We start from the raw sequence: 17,691 nt of genomic DNA on the forward strand, positions 1-17,691 counted from the left end.
ATATTTTTTTCTTTGTCATCGACTTTTGCCAGTTTTACTAATATATGCCTTGGAGGATGTCTTTTTACATTGGTGTAATTATGAGTTATATTAGCTTCTTTTACTTCTAATTCCAGCTCCCTCCCCAGGTTTGAGAAGTTCTCAGCTTTTATTTCTTTGAACAAGCTCTCTCTCATTTCTCCCTCCCTTCTCTCTCTTGAATACCTATAATCCTTATGTTGCATTTCCTAATTGAGTCGGATATTTCTAAGAGAATTTCTTTGTTTCTTTTTAGTCTTAGTTCTTTCTCCTCTTCCATCTGAAGAATTTCTGTGTTTTTATCCTATAAATTGCTAATTCTGTCCTCCAAAAATAAGCTCTGTTATTTATTACTCCAGATTTTTCTTTATCTCTTTCATTATGTTTTTCACCTCCAACACTTCTGGTTGGTTTTTGTTTATAGTTTCAATCTCTTTTGTGAAGAATTCCCTCTGTTCATTAATTTTCTTCCTGATTTCATTGAACTATCTTTCTGAGTTCTCTGGTAACTCATTGAGTTTTTTATGATAGCTATTTTGAATTCTCTGTCATTTAAATTCTAAATTTCTGTACCTTCAGTATTGATTTCTGGCTGTTTGTCTTTTTCCTTCTGGTCTAGAGTATTAATATACCACTTCATAGTATTTGATGGGGTGGATTTGTGCTTTCACGTAGTGATAGTATCTGGTCACAGATTCCACCTGCCACCACTGGGGGGAGCAGGAGCTGTGTATTCTGAGCCTGCCACAATCCCTGTCAGTTGTGCCTGTCTGAGCCTAGGTCCCTCCTTGTGACTGCAGTGGCCCTGTTGGTTCTCCTGCCAAATGGGATAGCAGTCACCTGGGGGCTCAGGGCTGCTGCCACATGCTCCCACAGTCCCACCAAGACACGCTCCCCCGTTTGGGCTGCAGTGATCCTATGGGCGTTCATGGCAACTGGGAACTCGTTTGCGTGGGCTCACAGATCCACCACCATCTCCTCCTAGGTCACACCAGCCTTGTGCTTGGTGGGTGGGGCCACTCCCTGGGGACAGTGGTGACACTGTGGTCTCTCCCACCAGATGGGAAAGTGATCACACGGGGACTCAGGGCTCCTGTTACCTGTTCCCTCAGTTGCACTGAGGTGCACTGCCACCCTTGGTCCTGCAGTGGTGCTGTGGGCACTCTAGCCAGGAAAGTAGGTGCATGTGTGCACAGGGCTGCTGGGGGCACAGAGAATGTTTACTTATCTCTACCACCTCCCTGGTGGTAGTCTATCCACCTTCAGATGTATAGGTGCCCCAGTCTCTCAGGATCCTGTTGTGCTGTTTGGGTGTCTTCCATTGATCAATGAATGTCCGTTTAGTTGTAGTCCAAAAGGGGAGAGAGAGAGGGAACAGCTCACTCTGCCATGTTGCTGATGTCACTTCTCAATATTTTTGAGCACCTGTTATAGACCTGGTACTATCGTTGTTGCTTTAGATACATCAGTGCAATGTATTAATGCATAACTTTAAATCTGTAGCATTTATAAATGACTCTTTATTTAATGGTTGCTGGTTTCTTTTATATCTTATGTTATAGTGTTTTCATGTATTTGTCTTTCATAAAATTTATAAATGAATTAAAATAATTAAAGGAATCGAATTCACTCTATGTATAAAGTTAAAAATAAATTAGGTGTTGATCATTTCTTATAGGATTTATTATATTGTCTTTTTTAATTCTTTTGCTATAAAATATATGAATGGATTTATTTGAACATTGGCGATTTTTCAGTGCATTTGAGTAAAAACAGGAGAGGGCCAAACCACACATGAAATATCTTTGTAAGCAAAAGCTTTGTTATATAGTACTTTTGGAAAACCTCTTGCCATGGGAAAGTTATAGCAAGTTCTCAAATAAATTTAAGAAACAAAATATTTGTTCAACTTAGGGAAATCATTTTGGTAAATCACAATTGATTGGAATTTTATAATATGAATGTATCATCTCCCATATTATCAGGCTAAACATGAAACAGAATCTTCTCAGGCTGGATGTTTGACTTGGAGCAGTTTGTGGTTTAAGTGATAGAACAGGTAGGTCTTTGCAAACAAAAAGAAAAAAATATACACATATAGATATATATATAGATATATAAAATTCACTTATCTGACTCTTATTTGGTTCAGCCAATTGGGCTTTTAGAGATGTTTACTGTGCTGAATTTTAGGATGATTCTTGAACCAAGGATGAGAATCTTTTCCCACTCTAGTTTGTAAAAAACAAAACAAAACAAAAAGTCTGCAAATAGCCATATATGTTTCATAACGATCAACCAGAATTTCCCTTCCTTTTTTATTTTCTTGTGTGGAGGTCAGATCAGATATAATTTAAATATTGTTCCACAAAAGGGATATATAATCACAGGAATTTAGGAAAAACGGAGGCTCTGAACCAGGTTGAACTAGATTTAACAAAGGTACAACCACTTACTGTGGACCCTCATGCCTAATTATTCTCCTTGATTCTGTTTTCTCATCTATCACATGAAGATACTAATATTTTATACACAGCGTTCTTAGAAATCAATAAGATAATAAAAATGAAAAGAGCTCAGCAGTGAACCTGTCTCCTAGAAAGGATTCAGTTGAAAATAATTATTTTATTTATATTATCATTATTATTATAGGGCAACTACTATGTGTTAGGCTTGAGAATAATATACAGAATATTAGATTGGGCTTTGGTTTCAAATATATCCTCTAGTTGGGGAGCTAAGGACTATACACTTGAAGTAATAACTGAACATAAAGATAGTGGTATGAATGTGAATAAATAGACTTTTTTATTTCATGTAAACTAGATTTCCTTTTGTATAAATATTATAAATGGTCCTGAAAAAGTCTAAATTTCTTTACAAATACTGCCCATTTATAGTGTTCATTAAGTAGAAACAAACTCATAGATGATCTTCAGTGAAGTTTGTATTGATTGTTAGCTTCTTGGGGAAACACAAACAAGAGGCAATTCAATTTTGCCAGCTTATTTCTCTTTGAACAGCAGAAAGGTGTTACATCTTGTTGCTGCCAAGTGGAGCAGATTAAAGGTCAGGACAGCATGCAAGATCTGCTCCTCTAATAGGAACATTCCAGCACACACGAGGGAAAGAGGGAGTAATTTTTAGTCTACTTTGCTCATGAAAATCAAGAGAGAGCATAACATCAGAGGTATTTTTTCTTTTGGTCTCAATTTTATTCAGTGGCTTCGATCATAGAATTTTTTCCTATTGAGTGAACACATACTATTTGAAAAATATGATGAAAAAGAAATTCTTGAAGAAAAATGCAAATAATAACTCTGCATATTCCCACGTAATTTGTGACTTTCCTTGCCCCTGAACTCTTTAAATGTATTCATTTGTAATAAAAAATCCCTGCACCTGGAATGATTATATTTTCTTTTTCTTTCAACTATCCTGCCATGTAATTGTAAGATGCATATTTATGAAGAATTGAGAGAGGCCAGAATTGAATTTTCTTGTCCAACCTACCCAGCTGCTGAAGGCTGTCTCCAAGATAACTAACTTGCTCACATATGTTCCTGATGATTTCTAGTATATAGTTGACAGGGAGTGTCAGCCTATCAGCACTGAGTGCCACTTGTAAAATTAACGACACAGGGAAACAATGCTGCTGCGATAATAGTTGCAGCTGTACGTGTTTGCTGATTTTGGAGAAACAGTGAAATTTTGTAATATCCTTCAGCCGCATTATTTTTTTTTTCTCTCCAGTTTTTCTCTTGTTTATGGCATTTTAAGCACACCAAATGACCTACTACTTATTAGTGCAAATAATACCTTTTAATTTCTATTTTAATTTCTATTTACTTGACTCATGTAAAAATGTAGAATGACTAATTGATGGAGACTTGTCCATGCTTCAGTGAAAAAATTAAAATATCTATGACAAGGTAAACTTCTGATTATTGTATACAAAGCCATTCAACATATATTTACAACTTTCTGTAAATGGATCATAATTTGGTATCTAACTCCATCTCTATATGTGTTTTTAGAAAAGAAAAATTTGCTTAGATCATCCAAAGTGAGATTTGGTTTTAATAACACAGTCAGATACATAAACATTCACAAAGAACTGCTACAGGAAGTCATTGGACTAGAAAGGATCTTTAGAAGAATTGGAAGCTTCCATGCCAAGACGGGATCACTCTTGCACATCTTTCTTGTTGAGAATAATTTTCATCCATATTTTAAAGGTTGAAAAATCTTACAAGACCCTGATTTTTATTACTTTCTCATTCATAGGATCAGAGAATTCCCAATCCCTTAGTGAAAATGCTAACATGAGGATAATCAGCAAGATGGAGTAGTGGGGTGGATTATTCTAAGAATAACTCATGAGCAAAAGTAAACTTTGATGGCTATGATGGTGTTAGAAAATAGTCTGTATGGTAGCATAGGCCTCTTGAGGGAATACTCTGGCAATCTCCTTGATGACCATTTTAAAAACACATTTTAAAAATTGAGACCATTTATACGTTTTTGTTGTATTCAGCAAAGCATTGTATAGTTAAGTGGGAAAAAAAATAGAAAGATTCTTCCCATGTCAGATGGCAGTTTTCTTTAAAGTCCATGCTTCTTTTTAAAGCTATTTATATCAATGAAATGCTAGTTAATACTCATGACTATTACAATTCACTCATTTCTTATTTTATAATTTGTGAATAAAACATGGTTAATGCTTGTGTCAGGTAGGTATTTTGATTCACTATTAGAAACACTAGGAAGAATTATGAGTATTTGTAGAGTGCATTTGAATAAATTTAAAAAACAATTATAGTGATTATTCTGTTGAAGATAGGACCATGGGATGTGTGATCAAGGGTTTTGCTTTTCTTATGTGTAAAATGGAGTCTGAGATCACTCCGAAGTTTTAACATTATGCACATATTGATATTATGCTCAAGAAATCAATAGGGACAAGGGAAATCAAGGATGTCAATTTGGTTCTATTTAGTAATGCGCATTACTTGATTATTAATATTGCTACACGCAAATGTTAATGCACCTCATTTGCTTCAGATGGAGACTGTGATGCCTGCAATTCAAACATAAACCTTCCTTTGATGATGGCATTCATTTGTTCAACCAATATTTTTGTAGTGCCTACTATTTGAGGGCATTGTGATGGCTCTAAAACTTTAAGGCAAAGTCTATTATAAAACTCCCTCACAATAAATAGAACCAGAAATTGAAGTTTAAACAGTATTTTAACAAATTTTACTACTTAGCAGATAATAAATGCTGTTTACCTAGTGCTACCACGCCCATGCAAAGTTCCATGTGCTCTGCAGTTAGTAAGTCATGTCATCCTCATAGACTTCCTGTGGTGTAAATGCTGTTATTTTCCCAGTTTACAGATGAGGAAACTGAGGTATAGAGGAAATAAGTAATTTTCCCAAGCTCCTAAAATTGGTAAATGGTAATGTGTGATTTGAACCCAGAGCTCTAATAGCCCACATGCTGAAATACTGTTCTGTCCTGCTTCTTCACTTAGATATATTGCAAAAACAGAGGAGTCTGACAGCAAACACACCTAGCTCATCTCCTTGTGAAAATGGTAGTAATGCGACCAGAAGACTTACATCCTCAACTGTATTATTTTATGGATTATCTATATCACTGATAAGCTTTCTTCCTTCTTTATTTTCCTCAGTCCCTTAATAAAAAAATGATCTTCATTACAGTGTGTATGAGGTTATTATGATAAATTTCCTATTAAATCATAATTATACTATTTTTGTCAATTAAAACACGATAGTTATTATTGAATATTATCCTATGATGTGTAGAAATGTCCACAAATCCATTTCTGTTTTAAGTATTTGAAAGGCCTTTCAAAGTAAGCAGAGAGATTATGTTTTCAATAGTTTATTAAACCATTCTGAAATCACAAAAGGTATAATGTAGAAGTGATATCCAAAGTGCTGTACTTTGTTCTGGAGGTACCTGTATTCAGAGAGGGAGGGCGAAGAATTTCTTCTCTGCAGATACTCCCTGCTCACCCACCCACAGTCCAGCCTGCAGTCCAGCGATGTAGACTCCTCATTTAGGGAATTCAAACTGTGTTTACAGCGAAGGCATCTACAAAAGAACTTGCTTCTTTGGAAGAAAGATAATTCCACCTTCCATGAAAGGGAAACTGTATGACTTTGTTTTATTCTAAGAAATTAAGAAAGAGCCTCCAACTTCAAAGCACATGGGAAGGGCTCAGCAAACAATGTTCTGTAAAATCTTTAGAAAAATATAAATACATTATCTCCACATATATTTTTTCCAAAATTATTATAATAGTGGATAGTTATTGGAACCTTCCTATGTTGTAATGCTTTATTTCAGAATACTTTTTAATTCACACAATGAATAAGCCCATTTTATAGATGAAGAAGCTGAGATGCAAAGAACTTAAGTAGCAAACTCATTCAAATCCTCAGGAATCATGCCTCTCCATTATGCATTATATTGATTTCCTTGTAGACAATATAGTTATTATAAATATTTGGATATTTTATTCTCTAAATTTTTTTCCCTGAATAGGCTTTAAGGAAGTTTTCATGTTGTCTTCTTTTAAATATTTAAAATTTTTTTAATCTTAAAGAGAATTTTACAACCCAATCTAGCTACCTTGTTAGATATTCTAATTTGCTCATCTCAAAAATGTTTTGCATGCTACTGTAATGATTAGAATTATATCATTTCTAAACTTTAATTTGTGCAAATGTAAAATATCTTTTATTTTTCAGTCAGCAAATAGTCTCTCAGACTGACCAAAATGCTTTGGGGAGGGTGTATTTATTATAAGTCATAAATATACTATTTTTGTAAATTTAGATATGTATATATGAATTCAGATATATATATAGATATATATAGATAGAGTTTCTACTGGGAAAAGTTTGGTTCCATTATGATTATGTGATATCCAAGGGCGGGCCCGTTGAGTACAAATTTAATAGCTTTTCTGGGTAGGACTCTAGAATTAGTGCATGAAGGGAACATAGTAGATCTGTTTGAAGAGTTCATTAAATTAGGAGTGTAAAAGCATCCAGAGGAAAGCATAGAAACAACCAAATTATTTAGGAACCAAGGAGAGTGATTTATGTTGAATTATTAAAGGTAAATAGATCTTAATAATGCTATATCAACAGGGAATATGTCTAACACCAAGATGCTAAGGAAATGGCTACATTCAAAGAAGCTTTACCCAGTGATTAATGAGGGTTGGAAACACTTTAACCTGCTAGAATTGGTTGCCCAATTAAAGATGTTACAGAAATTTACCTGAAAATGGGAAGCTAGCTAAGGTCATCTGAATTTTAGAAGATACCTTATTTTTTAGTTTAGAATATGGGGATGAAAATAGTCCATGCGAAGAGATATTAGGTCCTTGAAATACTCACTCAAAGTGAAGCTTTCATGATGTTATCTTGGACATCATTAAAATAATAAATATAATGAATGTGATAGGTTTTGTGATTTATTTTACTTTGATTAAATGTGGTATGACTTTTTTCCCCCTAAGTTGTAGTAACATATAACCAAAGAAGAATTATATTCAGAATATTCACCAAGTGGTATGGCTTGACCTGACGAATCAGAATAAACAACCAGATGGCGTACCAGATGTATATAAGCTCTGTGTACAACGTAACTAGATAGACCAGAGCAATGAGGGACTGACCTTCTGCCTGTCTGTGAACCTCTTGAACTCTAGACCCAGAGAAGATACATCAAGCTTCGTTTCTGTATATAAAAGTACTGAGGGCAGGGTTGATAATCAGCAAGTACATACTGGCAGGGCCCTACTGTTTTTAAATACTGTTGTCTGTTTTGATTAGTCAGTGCTCATGTAATAGCAATTGAAACAATTTGACATATTGCCTCTGTCTGAACACATACCCTTATATAAAAAAAGGATATGTTATAGGTTATGTTCCCCAGGGAGCAGACTCTAAGTTGGAGTTTACTGTGCTAGATGTTGATTAAAAAGTGTCTTTGAGATCAAAACTGGCGGGAGGAAGGGGAAAGAAGGAGCAGTGGTGAGAGGCAGATGACAAGATATGCTAAAAGGACCAAAGACTACCTCAACCAACCCCACAGGATGCTCTAGAGCTAGAGTGACCCTTCAGGGTTGTCCTGAGTTGTGCCAAGAAGACCTGACCTTTGCACTCTGAATTAATCAGTTATTGGAAATGGGCCACTCTGTGGAGGCGTCTCTCTGAAGCTGAAGTAAACCTGAAGGGGCTGACAGCTGAAGCTGGTGCTGATAGCGCTCCCCGCTGCTGGGGCACCAAGTCCTTCAGTGAAGGGAAGTCTGGGCTGCCCACCACTGTGCCCACCACAGACTAGGATAGCTTGTGTCTCTAAATCTTCCTCAATTAAGGAAATGTGATAAACCTTAATCAATCATCACCTGACTTCTTTATATTGAAGACTGTTTAGGCTCACACACTTTGATCATGGTCTTTCTTTAGTGGAGTTTTTGGCCGGGGCTGGTTACCCAGTAGGACAGAAGAATTACTTTCCTTGGGAATGTTAACCCTTAACAGAATATCTTGGGAAAGAATTGTGGTTTTGGAAGATACCTTGACTCTATCTTGTGAATTTTATTTTGCCTCATCCCCTTCTGAGACTTGGATTGCTACAAACTATATGTTTACTTGTATTGAGAATTGCTAATGTGACACACAATATAGCATGCACATATGAATTAAGTATAGTCCCCTTCTCTTGAGGAGTTTCTGTGCTAGCCAGGGAGATGGACAAAGGGATAATTTTTGTATAATAGGTAAGAATAAACAACATAGAGGAACATTAGAAGGAATGATTTCAGAAAGTAGTATGGATGAAAGTAACCAGAAGGTAACAACAATTTGTTTTTGTGACTGATTTTTTTTTGATTTGGCATCAGTAATGTCTGTCTTGCTATGGGCTGCCATGGATTTGACCTAGGTATAAATAGCCTCAACAAATGTATGTTTAAAAGATTCCCACTAGTCAATGCTGCTTTCAAAATCCTACTGGAGGATAAAGAAACTGTCTAACTTTGATGGCTGATATGATTTTGATATTGGATATTTGACTGCCTTGTAGAGATCAAGAATTTGGCAGGCCTAATCATTTCATCTGAGCGTAGCACAGTTCCTGGCACCTAGTGGAGGTTAATAAATAATTGCTAAATGAATCAGTGAATGAATTGTATCAAGTTTATAAGACATGAATCTTATTGCTGAAACACTTTCCATTTTATTATTAACTTTATAAAAGAATGAGGATAACACACATAAACCAGTGACTTCCCTATAAACCCTCCCTTCTCCCCTTCCCTTCTTTACTCCCTTTTTTCTTTCCTCCAATCCTTCCTCCTTTCCTTCCTTCTTTCTTTCTCTCCCCACCCCCGTTTTCTTTTTTATTTCTTTCTTCCCTTTTATAGGCAGTGGAATCATTTCTTCAAAGAGTAAGTTTCACATATAGAGGGGCATATAATCTGATTAAAATATGGTTTTGGAGCCTCTGACTTGACTCTCTCTCCATTCCAGGAGGCAATTCCAATGTTCAATAGATCACAGTTTGTAAAACACTGAGATAAAACATTAAAATAATTGGAAATCACCAGTTTCCAAGTAAAAATGGCAACACTAACAGTGGAATTATTTTTCGTTTTGGGTAAGTGGGGCTTGCAAGCCATGGCTTGAAACATTTGTTCTTCAGCTGATGCATGAAAGTCTCAATTTGGCATATGAATGGTCATTTTAGGTTGAGATTCCATAATGTGCAAGAGGATGGATTGTTTGAAAGTTGAACATATGAAAGTCAAGTGCTGACTTTAGTAGTAATACATCTTAGCACTTGATATTTTCAATGATCGTCTTGAGTAAATTTAGTGTAAAAGTTTATGGAATATAATATTTAAAAAATAGATTTTTAAAAGAAAAGAGAAAACCTTACATTTAAAATAAGGGACTGTATCTTTGTGAGCATAAATTGTTAGTCATATTAAAATAGATTAATTTTAAGTGTATATGATGTAGTGTTCTATTTTAATACAGGCCAAATCCAGCAGCAAACTTTTATTCTTAAGCATCATTCTATTTTATTTAATATTTCGCTTAAAAAACTACACAGTCATGACTTGAAATTGTTTTATGGTAGTTTCCAATAGCTGATTTTCCTCATTTGTTTCAATTATGATTTTTTTAAAAATCAGTTTTATATTTATTGTGGCATTTGTAAAGCTAGTAAAACACTGCTGTTTCGGAAAGCTCATCCATTTGCTGAAGTTGGTGTTGCTCTCTCAGCTATTCCTTTGAGAACTTTAAGATTGCAGCATACTAATGACAGTTTTTATCATTGGAAATTCCTCTGCTTGACTTAATCAGCACATGTTGGCCTTAATACTTGAGATGAGCTGAAGTATCAGTTCTTGAACATAGCTGTCTCACACATACAGCGTGGGTATAGTTATAAAGGGTCATAAAAACTTTTTTCATTTTTAAATTAGGATTTCTTTCCCTTTTTCTTACTGGGTATGTAACTGTTATGTGTTCAGAGGAGAAATACCTTCAGAACAATGACTATTTAAATAGATTTTTGGCTATATTTTCTACAACATTATCTAACATAGAATAAATATACTTATTTGATAACTAAGTCTTATTGACAAAACTAAGTAAAGTGAACAAAGAAAAAACATGGTATTTTCCGATTTCTTGGATAATAAATTATACGTGTTGAACTGCGATGTGTGATGCTTATGTTAAGGAAATGTTAAATCATGCCATAACTTTCATTCTTTTACCTTCATGCGCTAACTTGGGTAATATCCTAAGATTTATATATAGGTGTCAGTTCAGAAAGATTCCTTTCTGTGAAATCCCAGGCCTGATGTTTTAACATATATAGAGAGTTTGAAACCATGTTCGTTCAATGCCTATGACCGATGGCTTTAATGAATGCCTAACAACTTACTTAAACAAATAATTAGTCTCAATTACAGAAGTGTGAATTTGACTCTAATTAATGAACGTGCCAAGCTTTACACATTGGTTTAAGTGTAATTGATCTTAGGGCCACAGAGATCAATTTAAGGGTTGGCAAAATGACAACAAGTAGGAAGTGACTCAGATGTAAGAATGCTCACCACTAGAAAGATTAATTGGTGTATTAATGATAAACTAGTAGGTGGCTGATGTAATAATGATATCCCCGTATTAAGAGGTCTCAAAATAGGATCACCAACTTCAAAGCTTTTAATTGTATACAATTACTATGTCAAATACACTTTTAAAAGAATATTTGTCACATTCATTTGTCTTCCGTTTAATTTTAGTTTTCTTTCTTTTTCATAATTAAAGAAAGAAGAGCATCCTAGAGGAAGCATACAACTGTTTTACTTTATGCTTTGAAATCTTCTCACTTAACTGTGCTGGTAGGCCTGGGTGTGGAAAAGCAAGTGACTGTATTAAAAAGACAGTGACTGATTGCTGGCTAGTATTTTCCCATTTCCTCTGCTGTCAGTGAAGTCTGCTTTTGTTGCCATGTTAACTTCTTCTCACTTCGACGGTGAAATATGGAGGGGAAAAAAAGGAGAAAGGCGGTTCTATTATGCCATTACATTTCGTCTCCTTTGAAGAGCTTCTAATACTCTGAATGATGGGTTAAAAAAGCTGAGATGATGTGATGAAGCTAAATGGTGAGAAAAGCCAAACTGATGGCACATTCGTTCCCTATCAGTGTGTGAAGGGCCACTGGCTGAGGGAGAGACAGGCAAAGTCCTAGATCAAGAGAGTGAGAGGTGGCTGCTTAGTGAGGAGTTGCAGAGATGAGAATACTACGGAGTCTTTGTCCTTTTTCCAAATATTCCCTTCCTATATTCTTTTCTCCCTTCTTCCCCCCTACCTCCTACCCCAAGACAACTCTCCTAATAAAAAGATTTTTCAAGAAAGATGTCAAAAAAGTAGGATTTTTCAAGAAAGATGTCAAAGGCAATTGTTGAATGAGGTACAGGGGCAGCATGAGACCAGAGTGGAGGAAGGTGATAAAGATGCTATTTAGAAGTTAAGCCCGGAAAACTGGGGCAAGAATCAAAGCAACGCTACAGGCAGGGATGAGGTAACCAGGGCCCTGAAGATAATCATAAGGAGCTGGAGTCTTGAGGCAGGAAAAAAGGCAAGGCCGGTTAAGAGGTTTAAGGCAGAGGATGACCTACTTAGAAAAAAGATCTTTTCAACAGCCAGACTTTGGACTGGAGGGGAAATAGCTGAGGAGGCCCAGGAGTAGGTTACGTTTGTCTGAGTGGAAGTTGTTCTGCATAAACAAGAAATTGTAATTATACTGAATTATGAGGAGATCATTAAATTAAGTAGTCATGTGCAAGAACATTTCCTCTTTAAATGTTTTTTTAAAGTTTTAGTTTTTGGAGAGTTGTTCATATATCAAATTTTAATTTGTTTTGTGTTGTCTAGTACAACCTCATTTAGACTACTTTGTTGGAAGAACGTTCTAAATCCATGAACATTCGGAAAGAGGCAGAATTTCACTTCTTGTAAGTATATAAAGAGGCTCAGGTTAACCTTTTATTCTGTGTGAACTCCTTTGCAGTATTTCTTAGAGGACTTTTTAATAGATAATTATGGTGCATATCAAAGAGGTTTTATAAACACCTGTGTTATTAATTCAGGCAATTAGAATAATTTGATATCCTGAGTAATTTAAGTATCCTTTCTGATACCTCATCTGTACTAATTATTTGTTTCATAATATAGCAGGATGTATAGTTTTAAACACATAAATTCTGGAGCCAAATTACTTGGATTGAATCCTGGCTCTGCCATTTTCCACCTGTGTGAGGACACTGGATCTCTGTGTGTATGTCTCACTTCCCTTACCTGTAAAATGGGCTAATAGTGCCTATTTCATAGAATGGTTGTAACAACTTATTATACACACACACGTCTATACATATATACATACATACACATACATATACATATATATGCTTAGAACAATAACAAAAGCAGAAACTGCTTATTAAATATTTGTTATTATTGGCATTCTTAACAATATTTTTGTATACTAACAATACTCCTAATAATAGTCATAATAATAGTCCAATATTAATCTTCATAATATTTTTGCATATCGTCCCTCAGGTCCTTCTGCTATTTCTTTTCTCCCCTTTGCAGTGAGACAAGGGTTGCCTGTACTTGTTGTTCTCCTGTTTCTCCTAAACCTAATCCAATCTGGTTTGTGGAACCACTACTGCAACTACACTGTTCTTGCCAACGACTGCAATGACTCCACATTGCTAAGTTCCGTCCAGTCTCAGTTCTTATTTTACCTTGACCTATCTGCACCAGTTGATCACCCACTTCTTTGATACACTCCACTTGTCTTTCAGAAACCACAGTCTCTTGGTCTCCTTCCAAACCTATTGGTTGCTCCTTCTCAATCTTATTTGCTGATTTTGTCTCTTCTTGTAGATCTCTTAATGATGTAAGAAGCCAGGCTTATTCCTCCATCTTCTTCTCAACTCACTTCCTTGGCCATATCACCTGGTAATATGATTTTAAACACTGTATTATTGCTGACACCTGGCTAATTGATATCTCTGTTCCCAACTCCTCTCCCAAATTCCAGACTTGTACATCCAATTTCTTACTCAGTATTCTAACTTGGAGGACTAATAGACACTTGGAATTTAAAATGTCCAAAAGCTGTACAGCTGGTATTCCTCTCAAAGCTTGTTCCACCCATACTCTTCCAGTACTTCAGGACAAATACTTTAGAGTCATCCTTCACTCCTCTAATTCTGCCAGGCTCCACATCAAACAGTACTCACATTATGTTGGCTTGACCTTCACAACAGGTCCAGATGGTGACCGCTTCTTACTACCTCCACTGCTCCCACCTCACTCTAAATCACTATCATTTCTCTCCTGGATTCCTATAGTGATATCTGGTCTGCTTGCTTTCTGTTCTTCCCTCCTTCTGATTTATTCTCCACACAGAAGCCAAATATCAGTAAAATCATGTCAGTCCTCTCCTTGAAATCCTGCAGTGGGACCCTGATACACTCAGAGTAAAAGCCAAAGTGTTTATAGTCGCTTACATGGCCTTATAGGAACTGGCCCCCGTTGTTTTTCTTATGTCATCTCCTACTACTGTCCCCATTATTCATGCTACTCCAGTCACAATGCCTCTTCACTGTTCCTAAATCATGGTAGGCATGCTCCTACCTTAGGGCTTTGCACCTACTGCTTCCTCTGCTTAAAAACAATTTTCCCATATATAAACCTATAATTCCTTTACCTCCATCAGGTCTCTGCCAAAATAACATCTTTTTAATGTGGCTCACCCTCTAGTTTTAAACTATAACCCTTTAACGCCCCCACTCCCAACTCTGGCACTTTTCATTTCCCCTGCGCTGCTTTAGAGTTTAGTATATCTCCCATCATCATATGCAATTTACTTATTTATTATGTCTGTTATTTATTCCTTTATTTATTTCTTTTACATTCCCCCGAAAGGTGTGCACTGTTCCTAGAAGTACTGCAATACCAGGTTGATGCGTAGAGTGGATGGAGCAAGCTCCTATTCCATCTCCTAATTCCAAAAACCCATTTAATATATTGTCCTTGGATAGAGGATGTATCAGATATTAAACTGATAAGAACAGATACTATACTTGATCTTAGCCAAAAGGCTGAGAAGCGATATGTCTGTTATTTTTTATCTGTCTTCTCCCACTAGACAGTAAGCTCCATTAGAGAAGGGAACATTTTTCAATTACTGGATAAATCTGTATCTGTCATGTAGTAGGAATGCAATAAATATATGTCGGATGAGTATTCTGAGTGAATGAGTATTTGTTGGTTTTTCCTCTCCCCTACAAATATTATGTTAAAGAGGATTTTCTATAAATGCAGATGCTGTGCAAGATACATACATACCATAGAGATTGAACATCATCTGTTACATTGATTTGCTAATTTAATAGGCATAGCTCAACGTGAAAATTACTGACTACAGCATCTGGTGTTGCTGTCCTCATCTGGAATGTCTTTTCCTAATCTTGTTAAATGTTGCCTCTCCATCAAGCTCTGCATCACCTGGGAAGTTTTCCTTCTCCAATAGTTCTTACCCACAATGATTTCCAGTTCCTTAGAACTGGTGTAGCACTTACTTTCTCTGCTATACAATTTAGCAATTCCATTTTATATTTTATGTTAAGTCTCATTGATTCATATGAATAAATTCTATCTCCTCAACTAGCTTGCTAAGTCTTGAAGGGCAGAAATCATATGTTATGCTTTCTGGCAAAGCAGTGTTATGTGTTCATGCTCGAATCTATTTGTCAGAGTATTTTTACTTAGACATATTTTTTAGAAAGATTCCTCAGAATCTTTGGGAGTAAATTGCTTTAAGAGACAAAACATCCTGAAGTAAACAGTCTCACAAACAAACTATAATGCTTAATAGGGAACTATCTCAAAAAGAAATATTGTAGAATTAATGATTTAAAGGATTTTTTCTTTCATGTCGCCTTCTTCATGGGTAAGCAATGTGGAATAGCAAGTTTTTTTCCTTGGCTTTAATAAATATTAGCTGTTGGTTGTCCATAGAATAATATGCCCTTTTATGCTTTTTAAATAAATTTAAGGTATTTTGTGACAAGAAAACATTCATGCATTTGCTAAATCAAACGATAACACTGGAAAGAAGTGATGGCTAATTAGAATGTGTATAATCTTTGTTCATTAAAGTGGTGGCTCATAGAGGAGAATCATGAAAAGGTTTGCTTGCCTTCCAACCCTGTTCTACTTATCTGTTAATTTACACAGTCCATTTCCTACAATTGTATAGAAGATATACACATTAAACATTAAAATGGTTTAGTTTATATGCCAAACTTAACAAAGCCAGATAAAATCTGCGCTAGTGGTGGACCTTTAACTTTTCCCCATTGCGCTTAATGACCATCACTATTAAGCCGGCCTGTATAATTATTCAGTATCCCAGGGATGCAAACCATCTTTTGGAGAAAAAATAGGCAAAACAAGCTTGACATATCAACATTGGCTGAAGTCAGGTTATATTTTGTTTCATAGATTAGAGACAAAATTTTTATTTCTTTTCGCTATTTTTTTCCTTCAGGAATGAGTTTTGCATGGATATTACTTTGTGATATATATTTACCACAGGATTTTCTCAATTCTTCTTTTATAAAATGTCACGGATTCTTCCATCCCATTAACTTCTTTGAATATTATGAAAAATGAGTTTTATGAAACACTTAACAAAAGAGACCTGGATATTTAGAGAAACTGAGGAGCTGTGGAAGAGTCGTTGAGCCCTCAGTGCTTCTGATGTCCTTTCATTTCTCTAAATATGAAGAGAAAAAAATAAAAGAACAATGTATGAACTCAAGTGGTTATTTACAGGAAGGGGTATATCCAAATTTTTTTTTTAACTTTAACATTTTGTTTTAATATACAGATTCTTAGGTAAAATATGTGATTTCTTCTTCAGTGTTTCTGTTTTGGTTTTTAGAGACACAACAAATATGTAATTTTGAAACTTGGATATACAACTCCTTCATTATAAAACAAGTAATTTAAAAAAATGTATCAAATGCCTCCTGTGTGCCAGGCATCCTGCTAGTCACTAATTGTACAAGTTGAATGAGGCCGACCACGTCCCAGTCTTCATAAAGTTCACATTCCAGTGGAAGTATAAGAAATTTTTAAAAGAAGCCAAAGTAGAAAGGAGAAAAGAAAGGAGAGGCAGAGAGGGAAATAAGAAAAAGTAAGATAAAAAACAAATAAAAAATATCTATTCAGGTAATTGTGAAAGCAGAAGTAAACAAAGTTCTGTGAATAGCATATTATAACCAGAAAATTATTTTCACAGACATTATTTCTTTTACGTTATATGTTTTCCAATATCCAAACTCTTTTTAAATCTTAGAACATCATCAAAAGCTAGTTTATAGGATCCAGAATGTCCCAGAGGACATAAAAATTTGGCCCAAAAAACTCAGTTTCAGAATCTGGTTTATGTAAACATTATTTTACTCATGTGACAAATATTATTATTATTATTATTATTAAGTACCTCTTATGGGCCAGACACTCTTTTGATGATATAGCAGAGAACAAAACAAAGTCCCTGACTCATGGATCTGACCTAAACAAGAAGTAAGTGAAGTATGTAGTAGATTATTGCAGGATAAGTGCTATGGACAATAAAAAAAAGCAGGAAGTGAGGAGAGTGATAAGGAGTATCTGGGTAGGATTGTTCAATTCTCTAGAGTGGCTGAAGAATATCTCTCTGGGGTCCAGCCCTGCTGGCTTAGTGGTTAAGTTCAGCATGCTCTGCTTCAGCGGCCTGGGTTTGGTTCCTGGGTGCAGACCTGCACCACTTGTTTGTCAGTGGCCATGCTGTGGTGGTGTCTCACATACAAAAAGAGGAGGATTGGCAGTTGATGTTAGCTCAGGGCGAATCTTCCACAGCAAAAATAAATAAATAAATAAAAGACTATCTCTCTGGGAAGGAATCATATTTTGTACCTTGAAGTAATTATCTAAACATGCTTCACAAAACTTGAATTTTATGCAAATATTTTAGATA

General features: G+C 35.5%; 1 protein-coding gene and 1 non-coding gene across 2 annotated transcripts in view; one reads left to right on the forward strand and one right to left on the reverse strand.

The window, feature by feature from the left end:
• Positions 1–17,691, forward strand: part of IL1RAPL1 (interleukin 1 receptor accessory protein like 1) — a 1,275,105-nt gene that overhangs the window by 123,473 nt on the left and 1,133,941 nt on the right. The window lies entirely within an intron of this gene.
• On the reverse strand, positions 14,586–14,776 carry LOC111771693 (U2 spliceosomal RNA). Its single transcript, XR_002805620.1, has one exon. It is a non-coding gene; the product is annotated as a U2 spliceosomal RNA (small nuclear RNA).

Source organism: Equus caballus, chromosome X (assembly GCF_041296265.1).
Source record: "Equus caballus isolate H_3958 breed thoroughbred chromosome X, TB-T2T, whole genome shotgun sequence".
In the NCBI taxonomy this organism is placed as follows: Eukaryota; Metazoa; Chordata; class Mammalia; order Perissodactyla; family Equidae; genus Equus; species Equus caballus.